At 42.3% G+C, this 14,985-nt stretch overlaps 1 long non-coding RNA gene across 2 annotated transcripts in view; it reads right to left on the bottom strand.

Annotated features, from left to right (window-relative positions):
• Positions 1-12,228, bottom strand: part of LOC309843552 — a 67,584-nt gene extending 55,356 nt beyond the window's left edge. Inside the window, exons 1-2 of one of the 2 annotated variants that reach the window (XR_014300208.1) lie at positions 11,843-12,228; positions 4,303-4,378 (exon numbers count right to left, since the gene is read on the bottom strand). This is a non-coding gene — a long non-coding RNA (uncharacterized lncRNA). The remainder of the gene's footprint in view (positions 1-4,302; positions 4,379-11,842) is intronic. The other variant, XR_014300207.1, reaches the window with a different exon arrangement.
• Between the last annotated feature and the right edge of the window lie 2,757 nt (positions 12,229-14,985).

Below are 14,985 nucleotides of genomic sequence, written 5' to 3'. Positions count from 1 at the left end.
TTTATCCCAGCCATTTTGTATTTATTGAAGCAAAAATGCTGTTCGGCACAAATGCAGCCATTACTATCCAAAGCGAGATACAGATGAGCATGGAGGGTCCAAGGGGAAAGTAAAGTCACTCAACCTGAGAGTTTCTCTCATCACGTTGGCCAGAGAAATAAATTATTGAACCTTACCTGAGTTTGTATAGTTACCCACGATTAAGAGCCTCAACACAGAAGCAAACATCTTCAACATAATTTTTCTTGGCTACTCTTTTTATTTTGAGGTACCCAGAGTGGGTGAGAACTTCAAAGAGCTCTTTTTCCTGTCTAAAATAAGCACATGATGAACTGTGAACAACCTCCTATGAGAAATGATATGTGCTGCTCAGCCTGTGTCCAACTGGAGGCAGACACAAGCCAAGGGACTATTAATTTATCTCCTTCACAAATGGCACCAAAATTAGTAAACTTCAAATAAGCTGAATAGATTTTTTTTTTTTTTTTACCTTGTTTGCTCTCTCCAGAGATTTGTAGTTAGGAATGAACATTTGGAGGCATTAAAGACAGATAATGTTAATTGAATATCCATTAGAAGCTAAGCTTCTGCTTTTCCTGTGGAGAATAGGACTTGTAGTAAAGAATACGTAAGTCAGTAAGTGAAAGTGCTGTGCAAATCGTAAGGGGCTCTACAAACATAAAGCATGTACCCACGGCTGGAAACTGCTTTGGAATTACTTCAGGATTATTGCTTTGGGCTTGGTAATTCCAGAGACCATGAACCAGACCCAAGTACCTTGCATTTTCTCTGGTAAAATAGACATCCTCAATTTGGTAGGAGGAGTCAGGATCAGGAAAAAACTGGGGCCTAAGATGATGTGGAGTGTATGTGTGGGGGTTCTCCCCGCAGACCATGCTGCTACTTCCTTCGCCAATTGAGGACAGCCGTCATTAGAACCTGCCTGGGATGCATGAGAACTATTGCCCAGGCAAGCCTACAGAAGAGCAGCGTAATGCCATCCAGTAATCTACCCTTCTGCAAAGAGCCGAAAACATTTCCAAGTATGATCCCAGATCTCATGGCAGATCAGAGCAGCTGCTATTTTGTCCATTTTTATAACATAGAGGACCAAGAGGATTAAATGACCACAGATGAAGTCTAAATAATGGGTAAAGAGAAAGGGACACTTCCCCCAACGATTTAGAGCTGACTCCATGAGGTTGAAGGAGTACGTCCAGCTAGAGCAAGCTTGCAAACTATGCCGTGCTTCCTCTCACTCCCCCATACCACTGGGCTGCAAATCCTGCCAACTCTAGCCCAGGTTCAAATGCCTATTGACCTTTCTGGACCTTCTCCATTGCATTTACAAAAGTCCTAATGATCTGCTGGATTCTTGAGTCTTATCCTAAAAGTATTTGGGGAATTTTAAAACCATATACAATTGTAACTCTTCAGGAAAGCATAAGTCTATTTACTAAAAGTCCATAGACAAAGGCAGCATTGTTTAATAATTAGGAGAATGGACTCTGGAGTCAAATCCCAGTTCTGTCAATATTTTACACAGTACCTTTGGGCAACTAACACAATCATTCTAAACCTCAGTTCTTTTACTACACAAACATTTACTAAGTGCTTACTTTCTGTGAATCCCTGTGCTGTATTTGAGAGTATTATGGGAAATATGGAAAGAAAATCTGTAACATCTAAACATGGTAAGAAATTAACAATAGGATTATGGAGTGCCTTTAGAATTTACAATACAATAAAAAAATCTGGAAGGGATTTTTGAGAATCCTAAAAAGAAAAACACCAAAAAACAACTAATGCCTCAATTTTATATTTTATCACTCCCTACCTATCATCTGCCAATCCTTTGTTCACTCCCACCCAAACCGCAGAGGTTTTTTTGTTATTTACTGTTAGCGAGGGTCATCTCATCCAGACAGCCATCTCTTCTAATACCCTAACCTCTCAGTATCCTGACGTCTACTCCAAGTCTTGTGAAATTCACATTTACTCTACCTTAGTCATCCCCATGATGAATCACAAACATGGTCTGAAGTAATTTTCAGGTTTTTAAACAATGTGTGTTTTTATAATTATTGATTTATTCACCAAATATTTAACAATAGTCTACAATGTTGTGGGCATATTCTGACCGGTGAGGAAAACTGGTGAACTATATAGGCCAGCACTTGCCCACAGAGGGAAAAGAGACGGGTAATAAGGAAGTAAAAGAAAAAGAAAAGAATCTCAGATGGGAGAAAGTCCTAAAAGAAAAATGGTGGTGGGTGGGGGTGGCTGGGGGTTGAATAAGGAATTTCCCAGGCTTAGAAGAGAGAGGATTATGTTAGGATGATTAAGGAAGGTCTCTCTAAGGAAGTGGCATTTCAGAGACATCTGGGTGGTGAAAGGAGTCTTGCAGAGAAGAGCATAGGTGGAAGTGTTTCCAGCAGTAGGGACAGCAAGGGCAAAGTGTGAGGCAGGGATGACTCTGGTGTCATGAAGGTAGCAGGCCAGTGTGGCTGAAAGCGAGTGAGGAGATTGCGGGAAACGACACTGGAGTCACAGCAAGGGCAGGCCAGGTAGAATTTTTAAGTCTTAGTCTTAGTTAGGAGTTTGAATTTTATCCTAAATTTTAATAATCCACTAAAGAAGTGTAAGTGGGGTTGAGGCGGGAGGACGGATACATTTTGAGGGTGTTCTTTTAGCTAGTATGGAGGGAAAGAAGGCACAGAATGGAGCTGACAATGATGCTTGTCATATTCGATGCTTTCTCAGGGGCAGGCACTGCAGGATGGAATAGGATGCAAGTAATTTGCTGGGGAGGTAACCCCAGAAAGTCCACATGGAGGCGAGGGAAAAGTGAGGCAGGGAAGGGGAAGCACTGATATGAGAGCATTTGTGAATAGGCTGCAACTATGAGCAGTGGTCGCTGTCACACGTCATAGGTATCACATGCAACACAACTCTCGTAGCCTGAAACAGCCCTCGGGCAAAGCAACAGAGATGCCTGGACACTGGAGAAGCCCTCCGTGGCCATCTATCACATTTCTGGGGGAAGTCAGAGGTCAGAGGTAGGCTGTGATTGCCAACAGGGCTAGGGTCAACATGGCTAGTCAGTCCCCAGTTCTTTGAACAAACCCTCATCCAGATGCGTCTGTGAAGGTATTTTACGGAGGTCATTCAAGTTCATAATCATTTGACTTTCAGCAAGGGAAATTATCCTGGATACTCTGATTGGGCCTGAGTCTACCCACTGAAAGGTCTTAAGAGCGGAACTGAGGCTTTCCTAAGGAAGAAGAAATTCTGCCTGCAGAGAGAAGAGTTCACACCCAGCAGCTCCAGACCCCATTCCTAATGGCCTGCCCTGCAGATTTCAGCCTTGCCTTGCCAGCCCCCACAACTGCATAAGGTAATTCTTTGCAAGAAATCTCTGAATATATTATCTCTTACTGGTTTTCAACCCTGAATGATAAAAGAAGGGACCACACTGGTCATTTGAACAGACAGCATTTAATGTAAGGATGGACTACGCTGTCATCGGAGGACTGAAAAGGCCAGACGGTAATACTGATATACCCTAGAAATGGTGTCTGCAGGAAAGCAGCTGCCACCCCTGAGCTGGAAAAACAAAGGCAAGATGGGGTTTTTAAAAAACCTAGAGGCTTGAAGAAGAGGACCCACTAACCTGGGCCTCATACCTCTGCTGGTCATCATCTCTCTGAAGGACTGTGATAAGGCTGCTCCTCTTTGTTAATGTAGATGCAGTAATTTGTTCTTTTTTTTTTTTTTTTTCAGTAGGGATGGTCAGGCATGCAGCAGATAATTGGATCTCTAAAAACTTTACAGACTTGTGCCCTGGACTTTGGTAGGGTTTTTCTCACAGCATCCTGCTCACATGTGTCTTACCCAGGCACCCGGAGAACTCACCTCTTATTGCTCCCCAAGCTAACTTGATGTGACCAATACAGTGGAGTACTACTATGTTCTGTCAGTGTCAAAATATTAACACCTCTTTGGGTTGTATTTTATCAAAGAGAGCAGGAGAGTTAACATAGCCCTGGGACAAGAAAATGAATGTGTCCTGCTGTCCTTCTGGTGAAAAACAAAGCTGCTTGTCAACTTCTTACTGAAGGAAATGGAAAAGAATGTGTTCCTAATTCAAAGGGAGACATGCCCCCCTATGTTTATAGCAGCATTATTTATAATAGCCAAATTATGGAAGCAGTCCAAGTGTCCATTGATAACCAATGGATAAAGAGTTGTGGTACATAAAATAAAAGTGACCCTAAAAGCCACTTCGTATCTGATTTTTACCTAGTAAATGAGGCAAGCAATTCCAAGATCTTCCACAAACTTCAACCATTTAAAATGGTGAGGTGTATCCTTCTGCCTGCACAAAGAAGCAAACTATTAGAGGGTGGCTGGGATTTCAGAATGTCTTCAAAATGAAATGTCAATGTTCTCAGTACAAAGAACCTGAAATCAGATGCTCACATAAGGAAAATGCTGTTCACCCAGTAATCCAAAAAAGCAAATGGAAAATGTTGGCCATATTTTGCCTTTCTGACATTTCCTGGGGAATCTGCAAGCAGCTCCTCTTTTCCCTCTTCTCATAAGACCATTTAAGTGTGTTAAGCAACTACAGAATACTAAATAAAAAGTTTGACCAAAATGCAAAAAAGCAGTGTAGTATCTCTATATAGTGGAATATTACTTGACCATAAAAAAGAATGTAATCTTGCCATTGGCAACAGCGTGGAGGGAACTAGAGAGTATAATGCTAAGTGAAATAAATCAATCAGAGAAAGACAAACACCATATGATTTAACTCATATGTGGAATTTTAGAAACAAATGAACAAAGGGAAAAAGAGCGGGGGTGGGGGGTCAAAGAAAAAAGAACAAGTTGATGATTACCGAACGGGAGGGAAATGGGGCTAGGGGTGAAATAGGTAATGGGGATGAAGGGAGGCACCTGTGATGAGCACCAGGTGATGTATACAAAAGCTAAATCACTAAATTATACACCTAAAACTAATATCCCACTGAATGTAAATTAACCAGAACTAAAATAAAAACTTAAAGAAAAGAAAAGAAAAGAAAGAAAGACAGGAAGAAAGAAAAGAAGGTATTCACCAGATCACTAGCTGGCACCTAGTGGCAGGAACTGGGCTGATCAGATCTGGTAAATCTGCCGTCACTGGCAGAGCCCCTGGAATGGAAGCACTGCTTAGCGAGGCTGCCACAGAACCATGGTTAGCCACCATGGTCTGTACTTTTTGTTTGGTTGGTTTGGGTTTTGGTTTCTGGAGGTTTTTTAGGTGTCAAATAAAAAAATACAGTGAAGTCCAAGAAACCCACAAGTACTAAAGAGTACTGTTTGAGAAATATTTGCATATGTACATGAAACCAATACCTAGCTCATGATACGGAACATTTCCAGCACCTTGGTATGTGCCTTTCCCCCTTAATGCTCCTCATTCACCTCCCCCCATCACTGTACTGACTTGTATCACTGTTAATTAGCTTTTCTGTTCTTCTTCTTTTTTTTTTTAAGATTTTATTTATTTATTTGACACAGAGAGATCACAAGTAGGCAGAGAGGCAGGCAGAGAGGGAGATTAGGAGGAAGCAGGCTCCCCACTGAGCAGAGAGCCTGATGTGGGGCTCGATCCCAGGACACTGAGATCATGACCTGAGCCAAAGTCATAGGCTTAACCCACTGAGCCACCCAGGTGCCCCAGCTTTTTTGTTCTTGAACTTCTTGTAATTTGTTAGGCTTCTTTGGCTTGACATGGTATCTGTGAGATTCAGCCATACTGCAGTGCGCAGCAGTTCATTATTTTTTTAATGCTTTGTGGTTTTCCAGTGTATAGATAAACTGTATTCATTCTGCTATTAATGGATTTTTGGATTATTTATATCTTGGAGCTATTATTAATAAAACATCTATGAACACTCTTGTATTTAAATAGCGTATGTGAAATAAACCATGATTGGACAGTGGTTGGCATTCCAGGCTTCCCTGATCCTGTAGCTAAGCGACAGACCAAACCGGGTGCTGATGGTACGCAAGTGCTTGGTAATCGTCCACCACGACCGTAGGCGGATGGGGACATGGAGCAAGCGAGGGTGGGATAGGACATTGACAACACTGCTGCACTACTCCCTAGGAGTATTTTGAGGTTTAAGAGGGATAATGTATCCAGAGCACATAGAAGTAGGGATTACTCGATAAAAGGTGGTTGCTTTTATTATTACACTAAACTTATAACCTGAGACTTTTAAAGCAGCAGGCCTCAGGTAGGTACAGTAGTTATTTAGAAAGAGCCTTCCAAACTTACACCACATCTGCCACCCTAACCCATGACCTTTCTCTTGTGCTGTGAAGTCTTCATACTAAAAAGAGAGTCCACAGACCATCAGCTTCAGCATCAACAAGGAAGAGGCCAGAAATGTGGGATCTTGGTCCCCACTGATCAGAATCCGCATTTTAACAAGTCCCTGTGTGACTTTTATGGACACTGCATTTTGATAAGCACAGGCGTAAGGCAGCACATTGGGATCACATGGAAAGCTTTAAAACTTACATATTTAAAATTCAGTGAACAAGTGAAATCTTTTTATAACAGAATGCCTTTTAACATCTCATGAAATACACCTTATGAAATTCTGATTTTTGCTTAAAAATCAGCTTTATGAAATATGTATCTCAAAATGAAGATTAGGGGCACCTGGGTAACTCAGTCCACTGGGCATCTGACTTTGGCTCAGATCACCGCCGCAGGGTCTTCGGATTGAGTCAATGTCAAGCTCTCTCCTCAGCAAGGAGTCTGCTTCTCCCCCTCCCTCTGTCTCTCATCCTGCTTGTGCTCACTCTCTCTCTCTCACATTCTTTGTCAAGTAGATAAATAAAATCTTAAAAAAAAAAAAAAAGAACAAAAAGAAGATTAGAATTAAAGAGCAGAATGTGAGTAGAGCTATTTCTGGGTGATGGTCTTATTTCTGCTTTTCCTTTCCTTCTTTATGCTCTTCTTTCATTCCAAAGTTTTTAACACTTTCAGAATCAAAATCAAAGGATTTTAATATGTTTCAATGGCAGAAATATTTTTCAGAGCTGCATGTGGCCTATTTAAGAATGAGGTATTAAAGAGCCTGGGTGACTCAGTAGGTTAAGCGTCCAGCTCTTGACTGCAGCTCAGGGCTTGACCTCAGGGTCATGAGATTGAGCCCCATGTGGGGCTCCATCCTGGGCATGGAGTCTGCTTGGGATTCTCTTTCCCTCTCCCTCTGCCTCTCCCTACTCTACCACACGGGCATGTGCACATGCCCTCCCTCTCTCTCTCTCTCAAAAAAAAAAAAAAAAGTATCATTGTATACTTAAAAAATTATATACTTAAAAAAATATATGAATTTACAGAAAAAGAGTAAATATAGCAGAATTTAAGCAATTGTTGAACCTAGGTGAAGAGTATATGAGGACTAATACTTTTTCAACTTTCCACATGTTTGAAAACTTTCATAATAAAGAGTTGGGGACATAAAAAGTAAAAAATTCACCTTGGAATAACATGATCTTTATGTAAAATGTTTATAAGAACATATCTAAGTATATAACACATAGAAAAGTTGTAGGAAGACTCACACAGAATAGTGGTTCCCTTTGAGAATGAAACTGAGATTGGGGACTATCATAGAGAAGATTTTAACTTTGTCTCTAATGTCTCAAATTTTTCAACAGTACCTTTGCATATTACATTCATAAGAAACAGATTTTCATGGGCACATGGTGTTCAAGATATATGGTGTCAAAACCAGGCAAGTCCACATCCTACTGTCACCAGAGTAACAGCTCAAGTCTAGGATTCCATCAGGTCCTGTGTGCCAACACTTAAGAGAAGTGCAGCTAGAATGTTGCATGATCCAGTGGAAGACTATCCAGTTGAACTTTAGGCTAAAAAGGATAATACTCTACTGTCAGAATATTGGAGCCTTCAGCCATGCAAGGGGCTATAGTCTTTTTTCTGAGCCTAAGGCATAGGTATGACTTCTCATGTGGCTGTTTGCTAACACATGCTTTTATCTATGGAAACACTGCACTGAGATTTCTTTAGCTGTAGCATACTACCCAGTAGAAAGGTTGTGGAGGACATCTATGGCTTTCACAAACTCCAGTCATGGGAAGCTCCCAATACCCAAGACCACAGAACCTACATGGAAGACCAAAATGGTTTAAGGTAATACACCACCTAATTTTAGTTAATGTTTAAAAAAACATTATCATTGAATCCAGGTAATAACTGAAAAGGAAAAAGAGCACCATGTTTCTTTATCTCACTTTCTTTTCTCATCCACTTTTTTCCTCTCCCTCACTTAATCAGGATGTGTGTGAAATCTCAAAGTTTTTGTTATTTTTCCTCATAATTTCTCATTTAAAACTCTGTGATTTCATTCTTTTCACCTATGATGCAAATATTTCAGTGGCCTTTATGACTGGAGTTATTAGGAGTTCGGGTATTGGCATAAAAGATTCTTGTCTATGCTGAAATTTATCCAGTTTGAGTAATGGAGCTGTAAGGAAAAGGCTGACTAGGGCTTTTCTAGGGATGATCATGATGTGGAATGTGCAACAAGATGTTATGATTTCAATTATAAAGATCCCAGTAAAAATGCAGTTAGCATAAAGTTGCTGCTCAAGCCTCTTTTGCTATACTTTTTCTATGTCAAGCTAAAGCCATTTCCAAATCTGTACTTGCCAAAGTACTGAGAGGTCCAATGTCAGTTGTTATTAAGAAAGTCCTTCCCTCTACCTAGGGTCATTTATGAAATCCATAAAGCTCAGACCATCCAGAAAACCTGGGGACAGGGTTCTCTTCTTAAGGACTTGGGAGATGCTATTGCTATGTGGGCTGTATAGCCTTCCTGTTCCACTAGAGATGAGGAACTGTTGGCCCTTCTTCCGCAGCTGAGCAAGAGGATTTTTTATTACATCTTCCAATGCTATTGTGGTAGATTGGTGCAGTAATGACTCCGAATGAATCCTGTCTCCCACTGCTCATGCCCTTGTACGGTTCCCTCCCATACTGACTCAACCAGATGACCTGTTTTGGCCAATGGGATATTCGAAAACATGATGCAAGCTAGAAAACAACTTGCGCACTAGGACTTTTTCTCTCTGGCTACTGTTGGACTGCTAGGTGGAGAAGCCCTGGTCTTTCCACTGGAGGATAAGACCACATGGAGCCACATCAAGCGGTCTGAGCAGAGACTTCCTAGACTAATAAGCTCCTGGCCAATCTGTCAGCTGTCTGTAATCACGAGTGACCTCAGGTGTGATAGCATAACTGCTTAGCTAGGGACACCTGGATGACTCAGTGGATTAAGGGTTTGACTTTTCATTTTGGCTCAGGTCATGAGCTCAGGCTTATGGTTTTGAGCCCCACATCAGGCTCTATGCTCAGCAGGGAGTCTGCTGCAGATTCTCTTTCTGCTCCCCGCCTCTCTCCCTCTCTCTTTTTCTCTCTCTAAAATAAATAATTAAATCTTAAAAACAAGCAAACAAACTGTTCAGCTAAGCCCTTACCAAATTACTGGCCCATGGAATCATGAGGAAGGAAATAACATTTTTAAAAAATGTTTTTTTAAGCCAGTGTATTTTAAGATGAATTGTATGACAAGGTTTTGTAGGATGCCCTCCCCAACCCCATGATTCCAAATCACAGGTGTTCACACTCTGCACGATCCCCTCCCCTTAAGTGTGGATGGGACCTGGGACTTGCTTCTACCCAACAGAATATGGCAAAGGTGAAAGGATTCCACATATATAAATAAGGTCTGTTGATTCTGAGTTAATCAAAAGAGAGATTATTCTGGGTGACCCTGACTTAATCAAAGGCCTAAGAGAGGAACTGGGTCCTTTCTGAGGCCAGTGACTCTTTCTCTGTTATTAAAGAAGCAAGTCAACAGGAATTCTGCCAACAACCTGAATGAATTTGGAAGTATATTTTTCCCCCAGACAAGCCTTTATATGAAAATGCAGCACAGCTGACACCCTGATTATAGCCTCGTGCGACCCTGAGCAGAGGACCAGCTGAGCCATACCCGGACTCCTAACCCAGAGAAATTGTGAGATAATAAATGTGTGATTTAAGCCACTAAATTTGCAGTAATTTGTCATGTAGCAATAGAAAACTAATACAGTTTGTTACTTGGCAGTGTATACCCTATACAGCCACATTATCAGGTATTCTCTTCCTTTGCATCCATATGCTAACCCTTTAAAAACTCTGTCATCTCTTAGGGCATAAATCCTGTGACTGGCCCAGTATTAATACTGAAAGCCTTTTGTCCTGGGAAATCCCTCAGTCTAAAGCAAACTGGATGATCTGTCACCCCAATGGCATGGTAGGTCACCCCCACGTGCAGATAGCCACCTACGTCTTTCCTTTCTTCAAGAGAAGCTAAAGCTCCTTTTCTTAGGATCATGCCTCATCTCCTCTTTAGCTTCTATCTTCAGCTCACAGTGAGACATTGACTTAATCCCCTTCAAGGAAGCAGAAAGCTGTTATTTCCTGGCAGGAAAATCAAGTGGTGGGGGCATGCAGGGGTGGGCTCAGACATTTTGAAGTACAAAAATTCCTGGTTGGCAGTAGAAGAAAGACCTTTCTCTAGCGAGATCTAAACAGTCAAAAAGCTGGAACGTACTAGGTGATTTTTTTGGTCTTCCTAACTCATCTTATTCAGACAGAGATAAAAATTCAGGAAAGAAGGCCAATATGAAGGAAGGGCTCTCACTGCTACTCGTGACTGGTAGGCCAAGACCAGGACCACTTCTCCCAACTCATCCTCACTGAGCCTGCCTCCAAAGTAGCCTGGAACCCTAGCTAGGCAAAGCCAGTAGGACATACCCAACCTCCCAAGGAAGGTCCCCACCTGCCCCCCTCTCCCCCCCACCCCCCCTGGCTCTTCCTACAGCCATGTAGTGGGCCCAGAGCATCTCTTCAGACCCTGATCCTACCTGCTGTCCCGTGCTCCAGTTGGGTTCTGACTACATTGCTTCTTACAAGTTGGTGCTTAGGATGGATCCTTGCTCCATACGTGCTGTCCTCTGGCCAAACCCAACCTCATACACAACTCAGGCTTCTGGAATTCCAGCCTGGAATTGGAGCCCTCCATTTAACCAAGATGGAGTTAAGATATAAGAAACAGCAAAATTGGAAATGTCAGCAATTAGGAATAAAGTTCCAACCCAGACCTGGCCCCAAGCTTGTCCCAATTCCTATCTCGAATCAGCTGTATTAGTGGTTCGTTAGGCTGTTAGCATGGCCCTAAAAATCTGCTCTCTTCTTACTTTAGGCCAGAAGGTTCTGCCAGCCCTAGGGGTACCCCAACACTAGTCTACACGACTGACAAATAGGAATTCATGCTGCAGAAAACCTAGCTGGATTTGGAAAGAGAGGACATCAGGCAGGAAAACAGAAAACGGGGAGGTCTTCTGTCATTTGGGGGAAGAGGGTATGAAAAGAGGAGGGTCTCCAGAGTGGGCTGCATGGGGTAGAATTGGCTAAATAAAAACCCAAGCACCTTTGTTCCCAACCCCGGCGTAGATAAGTCTGCATGTAAGTTGTTTTGTAGGTTCTCACATGGTCCAACTACCGGTTTTCCATGTAGGATATGCTCAGGTTTCTGTAGAAAATTTAACTTTCTACTATCCAGACAGAATCAATGTGAAGAGGAAGATCTGACAGTTAATATTCTCTCAGAGTTTCTTTCAACTAACCCTATAAAAGAGCCATGTATATCAGTGACCGTAATGACAGCTTCAGAACGCGCGGCTTTAAACAACGAGGACTTACTGGGACTGGTGCGTCTGCGGGTGGGCTGGGGGCGGCTGATGTAGGTGTGCGTCCAGACCTGCTTCCAGTGTCTCTCCTCCTCCTCCCCAGACCCCTGAGCTGGCCACGACACATTTTTCTCAGGACAGTGGCCGAGGTACATTGGCGCCACGGTAAGCACACACACATCCTCAAGACTAAGTGGCTGCGGCACCTGGTTGCCCTGCCCACCTTCCAGGGGCCACAGCAAGTCTTGTGTTTAAAGCCAACACCTATGCCTCTAGGGGAGATTGCAAAGTCACAGGGCGAAGGGTGGGGCGATGAGGCGACAAAAATTGGTGCCCGTAAGTCAATGCACCAACCTATCTGATAGGCTCCCGACTCCCCCACGCCTGTGCCTCACCACGTTGGTTTAGGTTCAGTCCTGTGTTTCCCTAAGTAGGGCCTGCGGCACATGCGCATTTCTAGGGCCTGCAGCACATGCGCATTTCTAGGGTCCGCAGCACATGCGCATTTGCATTCTTCAGAGCAGCACATCCGTGACTTTCCCTCTCCGATTTTGGCTTCTGCCACCGACCGATTTCAGGAACTCGCAGTTATTTCAGCCTCTTAAAAACTTACACTCTGGGGTATATCAAGGTGTGTGCGGCTCCCCGGAAGTCTCACCTGCCCTGCCTCACAGGAAATAAGAGACTTCGAATGCTCCTGGCGGGAAATCCCCTGATCTAAATCCTTTTGAATATGTCACTTTGTCATTTTAAAGATAGTGGGTTTGTGAAGTCTCTGACATAGTTCCTGCTACAGAATATATATTTCATTCCTTTGTTTTCCCGGAGATGTAATACGGCCCTGGCCATGTTTTCCTAACTACAAATCAGGTGCCCGGGCTGACAAGGAGAGGAACAGCAGAAAGGACTGTGTAAAACTGGCAATTACTGCATTTGACATATTGCCTATTACTGAGAATTTGTATTCTTCCTATTTTCCCTCACAGGGTATTAAATTTTGATTAAACCCAAGAACTTCTGACTGGCTTCCATAAATAGAGAAAACTCTGTAGAGTCTTAGGCAATGTTTTTATATGCAAAATGAGTTGCTGACTTATCATGCTAATTGTTCTAAGTCCTAAGCACTCCCTACATATTTGCGCTACATCTTCCTACCAGCCTATGGCATTCTGGGTGATAAGCAGTATTTTTTTTTAATAAGGTTCCACTTCCACAAACATTGTATCACCTCAAAGAAAATTATACCTCTGTTTGCCCGGCTCTTAAGCCAGAAGTATCCAATGAAAACACATAAAACGTTCTGTGGAGTAAGCAGAGGTCAAGGTCATTGTTTCTTGGCTTCTAGGGCACAATCCAACTCTATAAAAATAACAGCAGGGTTCACTGTGTGCCAGGCTTTGTGCTAAGTGCTTTACATACACCATCTTAGTGAGTCCTCATATGGGCCCTGTAAAGTGGATGCTAATGAGAATATCCACCAACCAAGGCCTTAAACATACTGGCAGAGTCTGGATTTAGACTATGATGTATCTGACGCCTTAGTTTATTTTTAATTCTTGAAAGGACCCGTTATGCTGTCTTCATGATGAGAGGAGTATAATGGAACCCCAAACCTCAGATGTGTTAACAAAGTCTGTATCTGCTACATATTGCACTGACTCAATAAGAAAAAAATCTCTTAAGAACTGTCTTTGAGGGGTGCCTGGCTGGCTCAGTCAGCAAAGCATGCAACTCATAATCTTGGGGTTGTGAGTTTAAGCCCCACATTGGGCAGAGAGATTACTTCAACAACAACTCTCTTTGAATTCTGTTAAGCCACTAAAGTACATCCTCAATTATTTCCTCATACTTTGCTTTTGCAAGAATATATTTTCAAGAGCCCCTTGGTTCCTCGGTATATATATTGAATACAAGACCCAGATGTCTTTGTCTTGGGCATCTCCAGAGAGTTTATCCTAATTCCCCCCCCCCCCAGTACACATAATTTATGTAGTCAATCTCATCCTACATGTTTTATTCACTTCCCTCTTCAGTAATGAGAGATTCTTGCTTAAAAAGAGGACTTTCTCGTGAGTACTATTCATAATAGCAAAAACCTGGAAACAACCCAAATATCCACCAACTAGTTAGTGAACAAGTAACATGTGGTCCAGTGATACAATAGAACACTATTCAGCAGTTAGAAGGAATGAAATACTGACAAATGCTGGACTTCGGTAAACCTCAAAAACATGGTGATAAGTGGAAAAAGCCAGCCACAAAAGAGCACGTGTTATATCATTCCATTCAGATGGAATACCTAGGAATGGAAATCTATGGAGACAGAAAGCAAAGTGGCGATGGTCTGGGGCAGGTGGGTGGAGAGGGGGGTGGGATGGGATGGGGTGAGGGGTTGGGGCGGGGGGGTGGTTATTGGTGGGAAGGGAGATTCTATGTGGAAAGAGGCTGACAGGATCTTGCTGTGCTAAAGATAATGTTCTAAACCTGCATTATGGTGATGGCTGCACAACTCAGTAAATTTACTAAAAATTACTGACTTGTATATTTAACATTAGTGAATGTCACAGTATGGAAATTATACTCGAATACTTTTGTTTAAAAAATTAACTCCTGGAGAGCCCTCGATCACATGAAAATTGGTCAAATTCTTTGTGCAGTAAGCTGCTGAGAGATGAATTTTCTCATTCATACCATGAAGCTGGGAATTTCTAACTGAAGGAAAATTACCTGAGTATCAAATGAGATATTAAAATGCAAGTGCCTTTAAATGGGAAAATGGTTAATAGAGAGAGGAGAGTTCCTTTGACTCAGCGGCGGGTGGAAATTATTTCATTCTTGCCTCTAGGTGGTGCTAGAATCTAAAAATGAGCAGGTCCCTGGTACATGCGGAGGCTTGATGCAAAATTACCTTTCCCTCTGAGACTACATCCCCAAAGGGAATTTTTAGTACAATGGTCCTGAGTCCAGAGCCTTCTTCTGAATTAATGCTGGGTTAACAGAAATCTGACATCAGTGTTGGTGTTCTAACCACTTGCAGACTGTCAATTACACATTCTGTGTTGTATGTCTCCCTCTTTGTCCTGTGGAATGATTCTTATCATTGATCTATATTCATCTTCCTTTTCTTTACGTTTTCATGGAAACTTTGATTTTCAT

The sequence above is a fragment of the Mustela nivalis genome, assembly GCF_964662115.1.
Source record: "Mustela nivalis genome assembly, chromosome: 1".
Lineage (NCBI taxonomy): Eukaryota > Metazoa > Chordata > Mammalia > Carnivora > Mustelidae > Mustela > Mustela nivalis.
This window is presented reverse-complemented; position numbering and strand designations above follow the sequence as displayed.